The sequence below is a fragment of the Azolla caroliniana genome, unplaced genomic scaffold (assembly GCF_043228905.1).
Source record: "Azolla caroliniana isolate FFs.n. ecotype wild unplaced genomic scaffold, voAzoCaro1.0.p SCAF_3, whole genome shotgun sequence".
Taxonomy (NCBI): Eukaryota; Viridiplantae; Streptophyta; class Polypodiopsida; order Salviniales; family Salviniaceae; genus Azolla; species Azolla caroliniana.
In genome coordinates, this window is record NW_028230438.1 from 7421368 (window position 1) to 7440853 (window position 19486).

Below are 19486 nucleotides of genomic sequence, written 5' to 3' on the forward strand. Positions count from 1 at the left end.
GGTGCGTAGGAAAGATCGTATCGAACCGCGGGGAACTGGATGCACATGAGGCCGAAGAGCTGTTTGGACGGTTAGGGGTTAAACTCTCGCTCACTATGGCGTATAATCCGGAGGCAAACTGGAAGGTGGAACGCTGACACGGTCCGATCGTAAAGGCGTTGGTACGAGCCTACAGAGGCCAGGTCGGGAATTGGCCATGGCTCCTACCCTAGGCCCTATGGGCAGACCGAACGACGCATAGTTCGGGGAGCGGGTACATGTCGGTGGAGCTGATGTATGGGCAGAAACCGGTCATGCTGGTGGAACGAACGATTTCCTCGTGGGCAGTGATAGATTGGAGGAACGAGGTGAGCGGGAAGAGTTGTTGGCATTGCGGATTCGACAGTTGGAGTGAAGACCGGAGGACGTGGAGAGGGCAAAGACAAAGCTACAAACGATGAGGAGAGGAACAAAGGTCGGTTCGACCGAACACACCGGCTACGGCCAAAGAAGATTGAGGATGGCGACTAGGTGTTGGTGTACGACAGCAGCCTCGACAACCAGCACAAGGCAACGCGTAAATTCATGAGGAGGTGGTTTGGACCCTACGCCGTAATGAGTGCGAATGACAATAGGACATATCATCTTGCGGAGCTCGACGGGATGCGATTAACAGTGCTGGTAGCTAGGAAACGGGTCAAGGCGTTCAAGAAGCGGCATGAGGACGAGCCAGATATGGGAAGCGTGACCGACGACGACGACCGGTTCAGAGCAGACGAGAATTCGGGAAGTGACGGATGATTACGGGCCGATCTTGTTTGGCAATTTTTAGTGTCTAGCACATATCGGTGGATGTGTGGTTTGGTGGGGGTGGATGTCGTGAAGAAAACCAGCCCGAAGAGGAATCAAGGAATTAAGGGCGTGAACCCGCCCTTGCACGAGTGTGCGCGAATGGATACATTGTACATATAACTAAGAATACGAAGGCTGATGTAAATATACTAGGTGTAACATATTTATTAATTAGGAAATCGATGTGTATCTCTGTCCGAAGGGACAGAGAATAATGTTGACATGTTTTGATGTAACGGCCTCCTTGGCGACCTATAAAAGGGAAGGGGAATAGGAGAAGGGTATTATGTTTTGGGGAGGGAAGGAGGAGGTGCTATCGGACTGGGAACTGAGCTCTCTCTTCCTCTGTCATCATTCTCTACGGGGTTGGAACCGTTGTAATTGCCACTGTTATTGTTATAGAATCTCTTGTTTTCGTCAATCCGTGTTATATGTGTTCAGGGAGTCTCTTCTTTCATCTCTCTCGAGTGTGCTCTTTGATTGAGTCGGTATACGCGTTGGTGGTCCAATCAGCCGGTAAGTGTCGCCGGCTGCTGATAGGTCTAGCAGGCCTCGCACTGTCGCGCTCCTCACTTCCTCTTGTCTCTCTTGCTCCTCGGTTCAGGGCCCCTGCAGTCCCGCCTTATTTCACACACACACGCATAGTAACGCGACACCGTGAACTCTGACCTTGGGATACCAATGTTCACCGCGACCTTGGGTACCTACATAACTTGCGTCCTCCATTCTTTCAACATAACAACCTCAACTCCCACAATCGAGGGATTTCCTTCCTCAATCCGTGCTATAATTTCTACAATTCACTATTCCCAATGTCTGCTTTACTTTCCTTGCCCTTCCCTCTCCTGATCCACGCTTTAACCATTCTCAACTTTGATGAAAATCTATGCCCCGGCCTTCGGATGGCTCTACAAGTGTTTTGTGCGTCTTAACTCTTGGAAGTAATTCGATTGGATTTGTTAAAATTTTCTCGCATCCTTGGGTCTCCTCTTCCATTTGTGAGAAGATATCAAATATGTTCGAAGTGGAACCACCACTTGTAGGTGGACCATTAAGACCATAAATGTCAGGCATGCCCACTTTCCTTAGTGATACCCATCCTTCTTCCCCAACTACTTGCTTCCCATCATGAACCAGGATCATCTGGCCTCCCATCATGAACCAGGATCATTTGGCCTCCCATCATTGACTTTGGGTTATCTGGCAAGTTGATGCCCGGATTTCCCCTACCTTCTCTTTTCTTCCAATACAGAGGTCAGAGTTGGGCCATATGGCCCATCTCCTTACATGCAAAGCACTAACCTGGCAAGACTTCCCACTTCAACTTGCCTATACTTCTTCTAACAACCTTCGATTCTTTGCCGGAGAAAGATAAAGGTCGATTCCTTTTCTTTCAACAATTGCCCTCCTCCTTCGGCTTCTCTTGGACTAAACCAATGCCATTATCCTCCTTTTCCATCATGACATTGTCCATGACTTCCTTGGTATTTGTTTCGGCATGTGCTGTGTTCGGCTCCCCGCTTATCTGCTTCTGATCCTTCAGGTTCGGATGCATACTTGTACCTACTATGTCCATTGGAGGGTTTGGATACATACCTATTCCTACTATGTCCACTGGAGGAAGCTTGGCCATTTCCCATCTCCAAAAGATTGTCGCCTCTTTCATTGATTTGGGCTTGCAACATGAACATTTGACGCCTTCCTAACATTCTGCCTCCTGTTGTTGAAGACCTATCACATGCCTTCACTGTTAGTCTTGTTCTCAAGTGTGCGATTCGATGAGAGGTTTGTTGTCGTAGGGGAAGAGAAGGCCATTGAGGACTATGGAAGGAAGCTTTTCCTTTCGTGGGAACTCCTTCATCCACTTTCCACATCATCCCCCTCCTGCATCAACATAAGGTTCTTGTGTTTGGTCTCAAGGGAAAAAGATTTTTGAATTGCACATATTATCACACAGTAGTCTCCATAGCAGCCTCGGTGGCAACTGCATGAGATTAGGAGTTTTGTTCTTTAGAAAAACAAGGCCTTACAAAGGAAGCTCCACCTTTAAAAAAAGGATTTTGAAGAAGCAAAAAAAATCCTAACTCATTTGCTAATTCCTACAAACTTTGATTGGCAACATCATCAACTTTTCTTCCATGGTTAGTACCTCAATTGTTGCACTCTATATTTCACATTTATGCTTGAATTTTAGAAACATCAAAACATTCCTTAAAAGGTGTCATGTGATTTCGTGTTGGCTCCACTATTACAACACATGTTCCATACATCGGATCTCTCAAAATTAACAAATTCATATTTTAGTAATACTATTACAAATGGAAGTCATTATGACAATTTTGGTAGACAATCCCACATTTAAACATATAGATAATGTCTGGTCAAATTTTAAGATAAAATATGAAGCCAAGAAACATAAAACATGGAATAAGATTAGATATTTAAAGTCAATTTTCAATTTAAATGAATAAATATTAACTTGTCCAATCATTCTAATAAATTACAATATACCATTATATCTAGGAATAAAAAAAGTATGCTTAATGGTTAATGGAACGTATATTCAATATTCTAGTTGATGACCTTCAATCATTTTGGAGCCAGAACGATGTCATTGATGCATGTACACAAAAAGGAAAACAAGATTTAAACCTTTGTGAAATGTTTGCACGAACTACTTATAACTACCTTGGATGTGGGTCTTTTTGAGGTCTAGGGACAAAAGGCTCAAAAGCTTGCCCTCTTTTTTAGTATTAAAAACATCTGAAGATTACAAGTTGAAGTTATCTGCCCAAAGGCTTACAACGTAGAATAAAAGACATTGTATGTACACCAAAACCTGTACATACAAAAACAACTTATAAAGGGGTGATGAACCTTGATATGATACATTGCCATGATGTACTAATAATCAAGGAAGGGTCCATGGAAGTTGATAGTTTCAAGAAAGCTTGCCCATTGTGTGGTAATTGGTTGAGATCAACCTATTGTAAAGTCTTAAAGAAGTTTGTGTGTATAAGAATGTTTTTTACCTAAACCCCCCACAAACTAAATCCCATGCACATAATTTTGATTGGAAAATCAAGAGAGAAAGAGATTGGCTCAACAAAGCTTGCAAGAGTGGGAAAAGAAGTGACAAATTGGATGTCCAATTGATACAAATGTAGATATTTTATATAATGGCGGTGATCGATACATCCAAAAAGAGAAGATGTAACCTATTATGTCCATATGCTTATATTAGAATATTGGAAGGATCTAAAGGAATGTCATTGTTTTTCACCAAAACACCCTACAAACTAAATCCCATGCACATAATTTTGATTAAAAAATCAAGAGAGAAATAGATTGACTCAAGAAAGCTTGCAACATTGAAAAAAGAAGGGACAAATTGGATGTCTAATTTATACGAATGCAAATATTCTATATAATGGTGGTGATTGATGCATCGAAAAAGAGAGGATGTAACCTACTGTGTCCATATGCTTATATTTGAATATTGGAAGGATCTAAAGAAATATAATTTATTATATATAATGCATATAATTATGAATGTAGATCACTTGCTTTGAAGACCTCTTGAGGTTTTCAAAGACACTCCTACAGCAAGAGCATCTTAGAATATTGTGATTTGAAAAGATACCTCTAACCTTCAAGGAACCATGATAGGGGTACACTTAAATCTCAACAAACTCCTACATCAAGAGCATTCTACGCTAGATTTCAGGTGTTAAAACTTATGGAATTATATTTATTAAATCTCAAGATAAGATGAATTCAAACACAAACAAGACATGATGTTTCATTGTGAAGCTATTTTACAATAGATAACATGGCTCTCTCAAGACTAAAATGATAGTTACATAAATTTATTGAGGCAATATTGATTCAACTTAAATTTAAATTAATGGCTACTCAAAATTAATAAACAATGTGCTAACAACAAAATATTGCTTATGTAATATAGCATGTGTTTTCCCTTAGCCATAAACAAATTCAACATGAGATATGTAAGATCATATATCATATATCTCTTGGGGTCATTGGCCACATCGATTTCCTAGATGCAAATATATTTTGTGTGAAATATCACAAACAAAGAAGTTAGATTGAGTTTGTATGTTTAATGGCGAAATAATGGACTATATATTTCTTTGATATTCAAGTGGTGTTAGCTATGGGCCCGGTTTTGCCCCAAACCGAACCAAACCATTAAGTCATGGTTTAATAGTTTATGGGATCCAAAACAAATTTAATGGTTTGGTTTGGATTGGATTATTGATAAACGGTTCGATTTTAGTTCAGTTTGGTTCTAAAACTCAACTATATCGTTAAACCAAAACTATTTAAACCGAACCATTAGGTAAAAATCCAATTGCGGTTTCATGGTTCGGTCAAGATTCAATTCAATTTTAACATTTTTCATTATTTCAAATTTTAATTTTTGAAAATTTTAAAGATTTTTCCTAAAATGTGAGATTGAAATTAAAATTTAAAATAAATTAAAAACCATTAAACAGTTAAATTGTTTAAATCACAGTTTCAAACATTAAAACCGAATTGAACTGAACCATTTTTTAAAACTTGAACTTGAACCGAACCGAACTGTTTAAACCGTTAAGCCCTTAAGCTAAAATTTCACATTTTGGATCGGTTCAATTGTTAGTTTTAGGTTAACTTTTTTTCCTTTAATGGTTTAATTAAAGTTTTTTTATTGATTTAATATATTTAAATTAAATTCTTATTTAATATAATGTGTTTTTGTTTATTTATTTATTTAATTAATTTGACGTAAATGGTTGCGTTTAAATTTTTTATTAAATGGTTCGATTTGTTTTCAACTTTTCTCTAAATTGTTTTGGTTTAAATGGCTTGAGAGTGCATAAATGGTTTGGTTTGGTTTCAAGGCAAAGAATCAAACCGAACGGGGCCCATTGCCAAATGTCGTTAATACTTAATGGATGTTTTAGGGGGTGGATCTATGTGCATGTTGAAGAGGTTTTGGCGTCAAAAAATCATGGTGAAAAGGATCAATAATGGAGGGATGTGATGTACTATCTTTCCAAGTGTTTCCCTAATATACACGAAGATGCACCTCTTATATGATGCATGACTAGGCAAGCCCAATGTTTGTGAAAGCAGCTTGTGGCAAAGGGGCATCATTTTGATTTTCACACAAGGAATAACATAATGCATTAGCATTGATTATAAAAAGTTATAATGCATGGAAACTATGGAGAATCAAACTCAACTTCCCTAGTGTGGGAAGGCACCCTAGTGTGTGAACACCCCACCACCTACTATAGTAACCACCTCTCTTTAGTTAAAAGGTGGTTGTAGAAAGAGAATAGTGGGAAGGTGACTATATAAGTGCGCTCTCACCACCCTTGTAATATTCCGGATAGGTGTGGGGTTTCTGTCTCCCAGTGTGTGTGTCTCTCCTGAGAGCGCTAAGTGTTGTTGTCGATCGCGCCCGGTTGTACTTTTTGGATTCTCTGTTAATCATTAGTTTGTTGAGTCCCCAATGTTGGGGTTTTTGTGTGGTTCCTACTTGTCATTTGTTGGCTGTGCTCTGAGCTTGTGTCTTATTCCCGTCTTTAATTTGTTGCGTGCTCTTACGAGTCTGCGAGCCTGTGTGCTTGCCGCCACTCCCTAGCATCTTGACCGGGGGAAGATACACTCCCTCAGGCCGGTGAGTAGGTCCGCTCTGATCCAGGTACCATTCTGTATCCGAGACGCGACCAGTTGGTCTCCTCTTGGAGACGGATGAAGGGCTCACGACCGACTAGGCCTTGGTCAAAAGCGTTTGCAGCCGTTTTGACAAACGACGCGATTGGCATGACACGGGGTCATCGAGGACTGGCGTGGGTGCCGGGACGAAGCTAGAGGAACCGGTTCGAACGAGAGCGGACGAAACGAGACGGTGGCTCGATTCAGGCATGACGCGGACCAATGTGGTTGCAGGACCGTTCGGGGGCGCAACTCTTGAGGAGCTGACTAAGATGGTGCATGATCTCTAGATTGTGCAAGCACGGAGGGACGGTGGGGGTCAGTCGCGCGACCGGAGGTCGCCGTTCGACCAGAGGTGCATGTGGTGCGATGTTGTCGGCCATGTCTGGAGGGACTGTGCCAACTTCGCTAAGGTGCTTAAGAGTAACGTGGTGCACGTTTGGAATGGTCGGGTACACGCCAATGATACGCGAAGGGCCTTGGAGCTAAATATTGGCCGCGGTGGAATGAAAAGGGTAATGGAGGAAGCTGTAATGGAGGGGATAGGAGTGTCGACTATGAATTCTAGCCACTAGTGTTGGGAGGCTTGTCAGGGGTAAGACTGAGAGAGGAAGAGGCGGACCTCGTGGAGAAGTGGGTCCAGAAAGTCATCGGGTGGAGTGACTCGGTCGAAGAAAAGATTGGCTTCGTGGAGGTTGTGTGCCAGAACTACGAAGTTCTGGTAGAAGACAAACGAGTCTGGAAGAGCGGAGGAGTCGGACCGTCGAACCGGTACGATACCCGTAGTGCGCAGAAGAAGAATGACAGAGGTCCGACATGGCCACGGGGCGGGACAAAGCTGACGAGCTTCTGGTTGAGCTCGGAGATAGAGAGGGCAACGAACCTACGGAAGATCGTAGAGGAGTGAATCCTTGAAGGAAGTGCTAGGGATCACAAAGAAGGAGTTCCACGACTTCATTATGGATTTGGTAAAATGAAAGCGACTCTCGATAGAGCCTAAGCTAGAGAAGCCCGTAGAGGTGAGAGTAGCACACATCGACGAGGCGGTCGTGGAAGACGAGTTCTTGACCAGCCACTATATGAAGCCGCACTAGACGAGAGCGACAACAGAGACACCAGTTCGGATCGGGAACGTAAAAGATCTAGTGGTGGATTTGATTGACCATAGGTCTGAAATTAACCTGATGTCCATGGACTTCTACAAGAAAGGGAAATGGCCGGTCAACACCAAGCATGGGTAAAAAATATGCACGGCAACCCACACCACGAAGGAGCTACACGGGGCATGCTTGAACGTCTGAGTGAAGGTCGGGGATGTTGAGATCGACCAACACTTCTTCGTGCAACAGAGATCCTCCCATCCGATCATCCTCGGCTAACCTTAGATTACGGTAGCTTGAATGGAAATGAAGGTGTTGGACAATGGCTCAGCCTATGCTAGGGTGAAGAGTCGGGATGGTCAGCACTCCGTTCAGTTCTTGATAGTCCGACCGAACCACGAGTGGAATCACGAGTCTCTCGGCAACAACGGCCGAGAGGATTTTTAGAGGGGGCTATCAAGGCGTGGGGTTGTGATAGTCTGAACAACTGGAAGAAACCCCACACCTATACCATAGGTAGGAAATTTTGGCCCTCCATTAATGGAGGTTGTACCATAACTGACATTACCGGCCGGGAGAAGAGACCGGTCGAAGAACTCTTGAGGGCATGCGGCGCCTTGGGCCCCGGTGACGAGATTGGTGGCACCGTGGAGGCGGTTTCATTCGATGACACCCTTGGAGAATTCACGAGGGTAGCCGACGAGGATCTGAGCGAACATCAGATGATTCCGGTCAATTCAATGGAGATGTACGAAGTCATCGCGGATTTTGGGAGGATATTCGGTTTAGATCGGACGGCCCGACTTGACACCCAGTATAAGACTGTGGACTGGAAGGTGAGGCCAATTATGGCTCCCTTGCCGGAGGACAGCTGGGAACGGATGCAACGGGTCGCGATAAACCTGAGTTTATGAGATCCGGCCGACATAGGATACCGGTTCACCCACGAGACGCTGCGGAAGCTCAAGATCGGTGGGGATGGCTTCCTACTGCCCGCGGAGGAGGACTGGTTTCGGAGGATGCTCGAAAGGCACGAGAAAGCCTTTGCATTCTTGCAGAGGGAGATCGGTTGCGTCGACTCGACTATCGTTAAACCGATTGTTATCTTCACGGTACAATATGTGTCGTGGTGTCTCAAACCGATTCTAGTGCCGAGGGCTCACATTCCGAAGCTAATGGAGCTGCTCAAACAGAAAGTGGAGATGGGCATCCTCGAGCCGTCGAGCATCCCGTATTCGAATTGGTGGTTTATGGTGTCCAAGAAGAATGACTCAGTGCGCTTCATCCAGGACCTGCAACCGATCAACAAGGTGACCATTTGGAATGCAGGAATCAGGCCGACGATTGATGAGTTTGCAGAGGCCTTCGCCGGAAGGTCGATCTACTCAGTCGACGATTTGTACATTGGGATCGGTTTGAGGTTCCACGGTACATGCGGTACCATGAAGATCACCATTGGTTCTACCATCGTTGGGTCTACGCACCCGATTTCCTCCGGCAAGAATGCGAAGGCCTTTCCGTGCTCCCTGAGCATTCTCCGAAACCGGTCCTCCTCCGCCGTCAGTAGAAAGCCACCCCCACCTATCTTGAGCTCTCGTAGCGTTATGTCGGTGAACCGGTGCCCTCTCGTAAACTCGGGTCGGACGCGACCCCTTTCATCTGTAACTCGTTGCCCTCCGACAAGGGTGTCGTGACTGGCCTCACCTTCCGGTCCACAGTCTTGTACTTTATATCCACTCGGGCCGTCCGATCCGACTCGAGTTCTCTACTGATGTCGGCAATGACTTCGTACATCTTTTCCGAACATACCGGAATCGTCTGGTCTTCACTAAGGCCTTCTCCGAACACCTCCCGTAGCTTCCCCAAGGTGTCATCGAAAGAGACCGCCTCCACGGCTCCGTTAATTTCCTCTCCGGGGCCAAGGACTCCGCATGCCCTGAGTCACTCTTCTGCCCGCTTCTTCTCCGGGGCCAACGACACCGGTTATTATACAACCTCCGTTGTTGGAGAACCAAAACTTCCTACCTATGTTATAGGTTCTTCTGCCTACCGTACATGTGTGGGGTTTTTCCAGAGTGTCCGGACTATTGCGTCCCCACGCCTTGATATCCCTCTCTAAAAATCCCCTCGGCTTTCGCTACCGAGGGTCTCTTGGTTCCGTTCATGGTTCGGTCGTACTGTCAAAAACTGGAAGGAGTGACGCCCATCCTAGCTCTTGACTCGCGCGTACGCCGAACCGTTGTCCAACACCTTCGTCTCCATTCATGCCATTGTGATGTACGGTTTCCCGAGTATCACCGGATGTGAGGATGTCTCCTGCACAAAGAAGTGTTGATCGATCTCGACATCACCGATTTTCACTCGTACATTCGGGCAGGCTCCGTGTAGCTCCTCCATGGTGCGCGTCGCCGTTCGTATTTTCCACCCGTGCTTGGTGTTGATCGGCCACTTGCCCTTCGTGTAAAAGTCCATGAACATCAAGTTGATTTCCGAACCGTGGTTTACCAACGCCACCACCGGCTCCTGGACATCTCCGATCTTAACAGGGGTCTCCATAGTGGCCCTAGCCCAATGTAGGCTCGAGTAGTGGCTTTCTGCCAACTCGTCTTCCAGGGCCATGTCTTCTAGGTGCGTCATTCGCACATCCACCGGCTTCTCCGGCTCCGTCGAAAGCCTTAAATCTGCTTCACGAAGTCTATGATGGAGTCGTGGAACTCCTTCTAGGCAATACCAAGCACCTCCCTCAGCGACAACTCCATTTTGCTGTCAAGGATCCGTTCCTCTAGGACCTTTCGTAGGTCGGTGGTCCTTTCAATCTCTGTGCTCAACCGGTAACCGGCCTTCTTAGCCTTGTCCAGTGCGTCGGATGCACCAACATCATTCTGCTTCGGCCCGAATCGGGTCTCATACCGTTATGAGAGTCCAGCCCCCCCGATCTTTCCCGTGCACTTGTCTTCCACTAGAACCTTGTAGTTCTGGCACGCGGCTTCCACGAAGCCCGTCTTCTCTTCAACCGGGTCACTCCACCCGGTTACCTCCCAGACCCGTCTTTCCGCGTGATTCCCTTCCTCTTTCCTTAACCGTACACTAGCTAGGCCTTATAGCACCAACGGCTAGAACCCGGAGTCCTTTGTTTTCCGAACTTCGTCACTCCTGACCCAGATTCCTGCCGACGCCGAGTAGTGGATGGTCTCCGCGTGACGAGCCACTGCTTCCTCCATCAGCTGTTTCATCCCCCCTCGTCCGACGTTCAAGCCAGGGCCCTCCGGGTTTCGCTAGCGTGTACCCGCTTGTTCCATAGGTACACCATGTTGGCCCTTATCGCTTGGGCGAAGTCCCCGCAGTCCTTTCGGGCGTGGCCAACTGCGTCGCACGACAAGCACCGATGCCCAATCGGATGCCTTCGGTCGAGGACTAGTTCGCCGCCATCGCTCCGTGCCTGTGCAATCTGGAGGTTCCTCACCATCTGAGTTAGCTCCTCCAGATGAGCGTTTGGCCACGCCCATCGAAGTCGACCAGGCCTCGAGCCAGTGTCGGGTCTCCTCCCTTCACGCCGATGGGGGTACCTCGAGCTTCCTTGCCGCAACAGAGCACGCCCCCGACGAGCCTTTATCGACCCACTCCCGCCATTTGTCGAAACGGCCGCAGACTGTCTTCACCACGACCCAGTCGGCCGTTAGCCCGTTGTCATGAAGAAAACCGGCCATAGGCGGATTCGGGCAAAAAGGCGCATGAACCGGCTCTTACACGGATAGATGCATGACTTGATATTTTGATATTGATTCATAAATGGATCAACTGATGTAAATACTAAGTATTGCACATTTATTAGGAGGGATTGTGCGTATCTCTGTCAGAAGGGACAGGGAATAAAGCAATTTGACTAGGGAAAAGGGCACCCCTTTTTTTGGGAACTATTTAAGGAGAGGAGAGAAGGAAGAGAAGGGGGATTGCGTGTTAAGGAGGAGGAAGTGCTGCAGGACCGAGGGCGGAACTCTCTGTCCTCCTCCGATCGTCATTCTCTGTGGGAGCGGGGAGTTCGACGCCTCTGCTTTGTGGGTAGCCCGTTGTCGTGAAGAAAACCGTCCCTTAGCGCAATCGGTGCATAGCGCGCGTGAACCGGCTCTTCACGCGTGCGCGCCCTTTAATGTATATAATAAAGAATTAGGTACAAAGGTATATCCGAGGTAGTTAGATTCGGTAGGTAGGAAGTTAATGAGGGAAACGGCTCCCTTCTTGAAGCTATAAAAGAGAGGGAGACAAGGGGAGACAAGGGGCATTGGGGAGGACAAAGTGCTGTCGGACCGAAACCGAACGCTTCTCCTCTGTTCATTCTCCATCGCTCTTCTCTGCAAGTTTTCGGGAGGCTCACGTTGCTTCGAGGAACGCCCGTGTGCTTTCGGCAGCACCTCCATCCTATCCCGTTCGTGCGCAGACGAGCAGGCATCGGCATCTGTTCGCCGACCTATTCGGTTGTAACCGCTCGCGTGCTCTGTTGTTTTTTTGTCATTCGTTAATATACAAACATTCGTGTCTCTCTGTCTCTGTGTCCATTCGTGTCTTCCGCGTTGACGGGCCGTGTCCCTGTGTTCCTTTGCTCATACGTAACCGAGTGTCTCTCTCTTTCTCTTTCCCCTTCTATCACCTACTCTTCGGTTCAAGACCCCGATGGTCCCGCCTCATTTTTCCACGCATGCGCGTAGTAACGCGACACCGTGCGCTGCCAGCAGAGGCTTTTCCTTCGACATTTCTCTGGGTCTAGTGTGTTCCGTATGTGTGCGTGAGTAGGGTCCCCGTGTTGGGCCCATCGCTGCCTTGCCGATTGTAACCGTCGTAGTTTGTAATCTCTTGTTATTGTAATCAAGCGTTCCGTTTATATCTCTCCTGCTCGCTTCTGCGTGTCTGTGAATCTCTCTCTCTCTCTCTCGCTCCTCGGTCCAAGACTCCCGTGGTCCCGCCCCTTCTATGTGCACGCGCGTAACAACGCGACATATTTGGTGAACCCGACGTGAAACGGGCGACAAAGGAGTCGAAAGATGAGTTGATCGGAGCTAACAGAGGCAATGGCGGTAGCCGTCGACCGGCTGGTAAGCGCTCGTGAGGGAACGGGTACGCTCGACAGAGCCATTGAATCGATCGTCGGCTCTATAGGCCGGTTCAAAGGGAAAGACGCCACAAGTTATTTGGAGGCTTATCGGGCCAAAATGATCATGAGGGATATCTTGGTAGACAAGCGGTTGTCCGGATTCCCTCGGGTGGTGACGTCGGGCATCCACGCGGAGGTGCTTGAGGTGCTGGCTGGATGCTAGACTTGGGAGGAGTTCGAGCTGCAGCTCCTTGAGAAGTACAGGTTTGACGACTCACTTTGGCTGTCGAGGCGGGACTTCATGGCGTGGGTGGAAAGCCCCGGAAAAGAGAGGAACACGTCGGTGCTCCTCTAGGAGTTCGAAAAATAGTTCGCGCGGCTACCGGCGCTGGACCGGACGGTGCTCGAAACGAGTTGAGTACTACTGTTTGTCAGTTCGGTGGACGCGCTCGACAGGGAAAAGGTGGGTCCCCTATTGGAAACGAACGAAGGGCTCACGACAGACTGGGCCGTGGTAAAACGGGTCTGCAGTCGTTTCGACAAATGGCGCGATTGGAACGACGGAAGCTCGTCGGGGTCAGGGCCGGTCCCGGGGAAGAGGCTCGAGGAGCCGATATCGGTGCCGGCCGATAGGAAGGAAGAGACCCGAATCTGGCCAGAGTTGGGGTCGGCATCGAACGACGTGGTCAGAGGCCCATATGAAGGAGCGGCTCTGGAGGAGCTGACACAGATGGTGCGCGACCTGCAAATCGCACAGGCCCGGAGAGACAACGACGAACAACCTCGCGACCGGAGGCCGCCAGCTGGGCAGCGATGCATGTGGTGTGATGTGATCGGTCACATTTGGAAGGATTGCACGGATTTCGCCGGCGCACTCAGGACCAACGTGGTGTACCTCTGGAATGGGTGGGTGCACACGAGCAAGACCCGGAGAGCCCTAGAACTGAATACGGGGCGCGGCGGAATGAAGAAGTTAATGGAAGAGGCCGCGGCACGGCATGTAGAAGCCGTTAACTACTCAGTCTCGGCGGGAATTCGGGTAGGAGGTGAGCATACCCAGAAGGCGGAGGACTCCGGATTCTGGCCGCTAGTGCTAGAAGGCCTCTCCGGAGTTCGGTTGAAGAAGGAAGAGGCGGACCGCGTGGAACAGCGGGTCCAGGAGGTCACCGGATGGGACGATCCGGTCGAAGAGAAAACGGGCTTTGTAGAAGCCGCTTGCCAAAACTACGAGGTTCTAGTGGAAGACAAACGGGCAAGAAAAGCCGGAGGGGTCGGTCCCCCGCAGAGGTATGAGACTCGGTTCGGATCGACACCGACCGGTGCCGGCAACCCAAGCGCGGCGGACGGAAAAAAGCAGGCGGGGTTTCGGTTGAGCACCGAAATCGAAAGGACCACAGACCTGCGAAAGGTCCTGGAGGAACGTATCCTCAACAGTAAAGTGGAGTTGTCGTTGCGGGAGGTGCTGGGAATCGCCAAGAGGGAGTTCCACGACTCCATCGTAGACCTGGTGAAGCGGAAGAGGCTCTCAACGGATCCAAAACCAGAGAAGCCGGTGGAGGTGCGGACTACGCACTTAGAAGACGTGGCCCTAGAAGACGACTTGGTGGAAAGCCACTACGTGAAGCCGCATTGGGCCAGGGCAACTACGGAAACCCCTATGCGGATCGGCGACGTTCCGGAACCGGTGGTGGCCTTGGTAGACCATGGATCCGAAATCAACCTTATGTCCATGGATTTCTACAAGAGGGCTAAATGGCCGATCAACACCAAGCATGGGTGGAAGATACGTGCGGCGACGCGTGCTACGGAGGAGCTACATGGCGCGTGCCCGAATATATGCGTAAAGGTCGGTGACGTCGAGATATATCAACATTTCTTCGCGCAGGAAACATCCTCGCACCCGGTGATTCTCGGCGAACCATACATTACGGCAGCACGCATGGAGACGAAGGTGCTGGAAAACGGTTCGGCGTATGCACGAGTCAAGAGCCAGGACGGTCGGCATTCCGTCCAATTCATGACCGTATGTTCGAACCATGAGAGGAATCGCGAGACCCTTAGCGGCGACAACCGAGGGGATTTTCAGAGAGGGCTATCAAGGCGTGGGGCCGCGGTAGTACGGACATACCGGAAGAACCCCACACATGTACAGTAGGTAGGAAGTTTTGGTTTTCTGAAAACGGAGGTTGTACTATAGCCAGCGTCAGCGGTTGAGAAAGGAAGCGAGCGGAGGAGCGGCTCAGGGATGCAGAGTTCTCTCCCCCGACGAAGAGATCAATCGCGCCATGGAGGCGGTCTCTTTTGACAACACCTTGGGCGAGCTGTGAAAGGTGACTAGTGAAAACCTTAGAGAAGACCGGACCATTCCGGTTAGTTCGATGGGAATGTACAAAGTCATCGCGAACTTCCGAGAAAGGATCGGGTCGGATCAGACGGCCCGCGTGGATACAAAGTACAAGACTGTGGACCGAAAGGTGAGGCCAGTCGCGGCACCCTTGCCGGAGGGCAGCGAGGAGCGGATAAAAGGGGTCGCGTCGGACCCAAGTTTACGGAATCCGGCTAGCATAGGGCACCGGTTCACCAACATAACGCTACAGGAGCTCAAGGTTGGTGGGGGTGGCTTCCTACTGCCAGCGGAGGAGGACAGGTTTCGGAGAATGCTCGGAAGGCATGGGAAAGCCTTCGCGTTCTCACCGGAGGAGATCGGGTGCGTGGACCCGACGAGCGTCGAACCGATGGTGATCTTCATGGTACCACATGTACCGTGGAATCTCAAACTGATTCTGGTGCCCAGAGCTCACATCCCGAAGTTGATGGAGCTTATGAAGCAGAAGGTGGAGATGGGCATCCTCGAACCGTCGAGTGCCCCGTATTCGAATCGGTGGTTTACGGTGCCGAAGAAGAACGGCACACTACGCTTCATTCAGGACCTCCAACCGGTCAACAGGGTGACCATCCGTAATGCAGGAATCAGACCGACCATAGACGAGTTCGCGGAGGCCTTCGCTGGAAGATCGATCTATTCGGTCGGTGACGTATACTCGGGGTACGACCAGTTCCAGCTAACCGTAAAGAGCAGGGATATCACGACAATGCAAACTCCTCTCGGCCTGGTACGAATGTGTACCCTACCACAAGGAGAGACAAATTCGGTGGCGCATATGGTGAACGCAATGAACAAGGTGCTTAGGGACTGCATCCTGGACATCACCATGCCATTCTTGGACGACATCTCGATAAACGGGTGTCCGGTGGAAGATGCAAATGAGAATGTCGGGACAGACGGATGCCGGAGGTTCGAAAACGCCCGACTGCGAGAAGGTGCTACAGAGGCTCGAAAACACACGACTCACCTTCTCCGGAGAAAAGTCGGCGTTCGGGCAGTCAGAGATCCTACTGGTCGGACACTTGTGCGGGCCTTACGGTAGGAAACCGTCTCCGGCAAAGGTAGAGGCCATCTCCACGATTAGGAACGATTGCAGGTCGGTTACGGAGGTCCGCAGATTCTTGGGTTTCTACCACATCTGGATCCCGCACTACGCACATGTCGCAGAACCCCTCTACAGACTATTGAAAAAGGGGCGTAGCTTTGAGTGGAGGACGGAGCACAGAGTCAGTACGGAGACTAAAGGAGGCGCTTAGGGTAGCACCGGCTCTCCGAAAAGCGGTTTACGGCAAGGATGTCCCCATTTGCGTGATGGTGGACACGAGCCCGACCGAGATTGGGTGGGTAATCAGTTAGGAGTACAAGGACAGTGTACGGTTCCCGATCCGGTTCGGGGCGAAGGTATTGAGCGAGCAGCAGTGAGGATACACCCAAGTTAAGCGCGAGCTTTGGGGTATCATTTCGGCAGTCAAGGCCGACAAGGACTATCTGATCGAGACGGAGGTGATCATCGAGACGGACTGCCTGCCGATACTCGGCATGGTTTCCGGATGCGCGACGCCGGACCTAGCAATGCTCCGGTGGATAGCGTACGTTAAGTCCCTGAACCCGGAGATACGACACATATCCGAAAAAGATAATGTCATGGCCGACATGCTTTCGAGAGCGAGGTTCAACGACGAAGATGACATGGTTTCGGATGACGAAGAAGTCGGTGAGGACTTCTTCGGGTCGGCTAACGTAACGACGAGGAAAGGGGACACTCCGGCACTTAACAAATTTGACGAAAGCAGGTACGACGTGGAGTGGCTCCAAATTGGGAGGTTCCTACGGGCAATGACGCCGGATGCAGCATGGACGAGAGAAGAGGCAAGCCGGGTACGGAAGAAGGCGTACCGATTCTTCCTGCGGGACGGGTGTATATGGAGGCACCCAAAGAAGAAAAACGGCATTCCGCTCCGAGTAGTGGCAAGGAAAGAAGAACAAGGGGGACTACTGGCGGCATTTCACGAGAGTCCCTGGGCCGGGCACCGCGAAACGTGGGCCACATTCGAGAAGTTGAAGGAGAAATATTGGTGGTCGGGACTGTACCGGGACGTGCATCGGTTCGTAACAACTTGCGAAAGCTGTCCAATGCACTCCGTGGTCCGACATCGGGACGAGCTACACCCGACCTACCCGCCTACGGTCCATTTCAAGTGGGTGGTAGACTTGGTGACGATGCCGATGGGAGTAGGACAGATGTGATACCTGGTGCTTGCGCGAGAAGACTTAACAAACCAGGAGGAAGGTCGTGCATTGCAGAACAAGACAACCGCGGCGGTATGTCGGTTCCTGATCGAAGAGGTAGTGTCGGTACGGGTGCGTCGGGAGGATCATGGCGGACCGGTGAGAGCTAGATGCGAGGGAGGCTGAGGAGCTATTCGACCGGCTAGGGGTCAAACTCTCCCTCACTACGGCATACAATCCGAAGGCGAACGGAAAGGTAGAACGTGGGCATGGGCCGATCGTAAAGGCGTTGGTGCGTGCATGCGGAGGGCAGGTCGGGAATTGGCCAAGACTCCTTCCTTACGCACTATGGGCGGACCGAACTACACACAGTTCGGTAACAGGGTTTATGCCGGCTGAGCTTATGTATGGATAGAAGCCGATCATGTCGGTGGAACAGACGGTTTCTTCGTGGGCGGCGGTAGATTGGAAGGACGAGATGAGCCGGGAGGAGTTGCTGGCGGCGTGGATTCGGCAACTCGAGCGGAGGCCGGAGGACATGAAACGGGCAAAGGAGAAGCTGCGGGCGGCAAGGGAACGGAACAAGACCCGGTTCAACCAGATGCACCGGTTGCAACCAAAGAAGATCGAGGAAGGCGACTGGGTCTTGGTGTACGACAGCAACCTCGACAATCAGCACAAGGCGGTGCGAATGTTCGCGAGGAGATGGTTCGGGCCCTACACGGTGACGAGCGCAAACAACAACGACATGTACCACCTCGCGGAACTTGACGGGACACGACTACCAGTACCGGTGGCCGGGAAGCGGATCAAAGCGTTCAAGAAGCGGTTCGAGGACGAGCCGGACCCAGAGGGCGCGGAGGAGAGCGACGATGACGATCAGTTCGGGCCCGGCAAAGAATCGGAGAACGCCGACTGAAGCCGGTTTTCTTCGGTATCAACCCGTCTCTGGCGCATGCCGGTGGATGCGCAGTATGGTGCGGGCGGATGTTGTGAAGAAAACCGGCCATAGGCGGATTCGGGCAAAAAGGCGCATGAACCGGCTCTTACACGGATGGATGCATGACTTGATATTTTGATATTGATTCATAAATGGATCAACTGATTTAAATACTAAGTAGTGCACATTTATTAGGAGGGATTGTGTGTATCTCTGTCAGAAGGGACAGGGAATAAAGCGATTTGACTAGGGAAAAGGGCATCCCTTTTTTTGGGAACTATTTAAAGAGAGGAGAGAACGAAGAGAAGGGGGATCGCACGTTAAGGAGGAGGAAGTGCTGCAGGATCGAGGGCGGAACTCTCTCTCCTCCTCCGACCGTCATTCTCTATGGGAGCGGGGAGTTCGACGCCTCTGCTTCGTGGGTAGCCCATGCGCTGCCAGCAGAGGCTTTTCCTTCTACATTTCTCTAGGTCCAGTGTGTTCCATCTGTGTGCGTGAGTAGGGTCCCCGTGTTGGGCCCATCGTCGCCTTGCCGATTGTAACCGTTGAAGTTTGTAATCTCTTGTTATTGTAATCAAGTGTTCCATTTATATCTCTCCTTCTCGCTTCTGCGTGTCTTTGAATCTCTCTCTCTCTCTCTCGCTCCTCGGTCCAAGACCCCCGTGGTCCCGCCCCTTCTACGCGCACGCGCGTAACAACGCAACACCGTCATCGGTCTCCAGCAGGAGGCCCACTTGCTCCCTGTCTCTCACGTCCACCAATTTAACAAATAAAAGGACACGACTTGTGTCCAGTATGGTCCGGTCCAACATCGAAAGACGCGCGAAGCGTTCTTCAAACTCCCGGAGGAGCACCGACGCATTTCTCCCCTTTTCGGGGGTCTCCACCCATTCCATGAAGTTCCGCTTCAATAGCTGAAGCGCGTCATCAAGCCCATATTTCTCAAGAAGCCGACCTTCAAACTCTTCCCAGGTCCGGATCTTAGCTCGTACCTCGAGCAACTCCGCATGGATGCCCGACATCGCCACCCGAGGGAATCGGGCTAGTCACCTATCTTCCTGAATGTCCCTCATCACCAGTTCGGCTCGGTAGGCCTCCACGTAGCTTGTGGCGTCCTTTCTACTGAACCGGCCTATCGTGCTGACGATTGCTTCAATAGCCCTGTCGAGGGCGCCTGTGCCTTC

General features: G+C 49.9%; 1 protein-coding gene across 1 annotated transcript in view; it reads left to right on the forward strand.

Moving 5' to 3' along the window:
* The window catches only part of LOC147866109 (uncharacterized), a 42631-nt gene that overhangs the window by 21529 nt on the left and 1616 nt on the right, over positions 1–19486 (forward strand). The window lies entirely within an intron of this gene.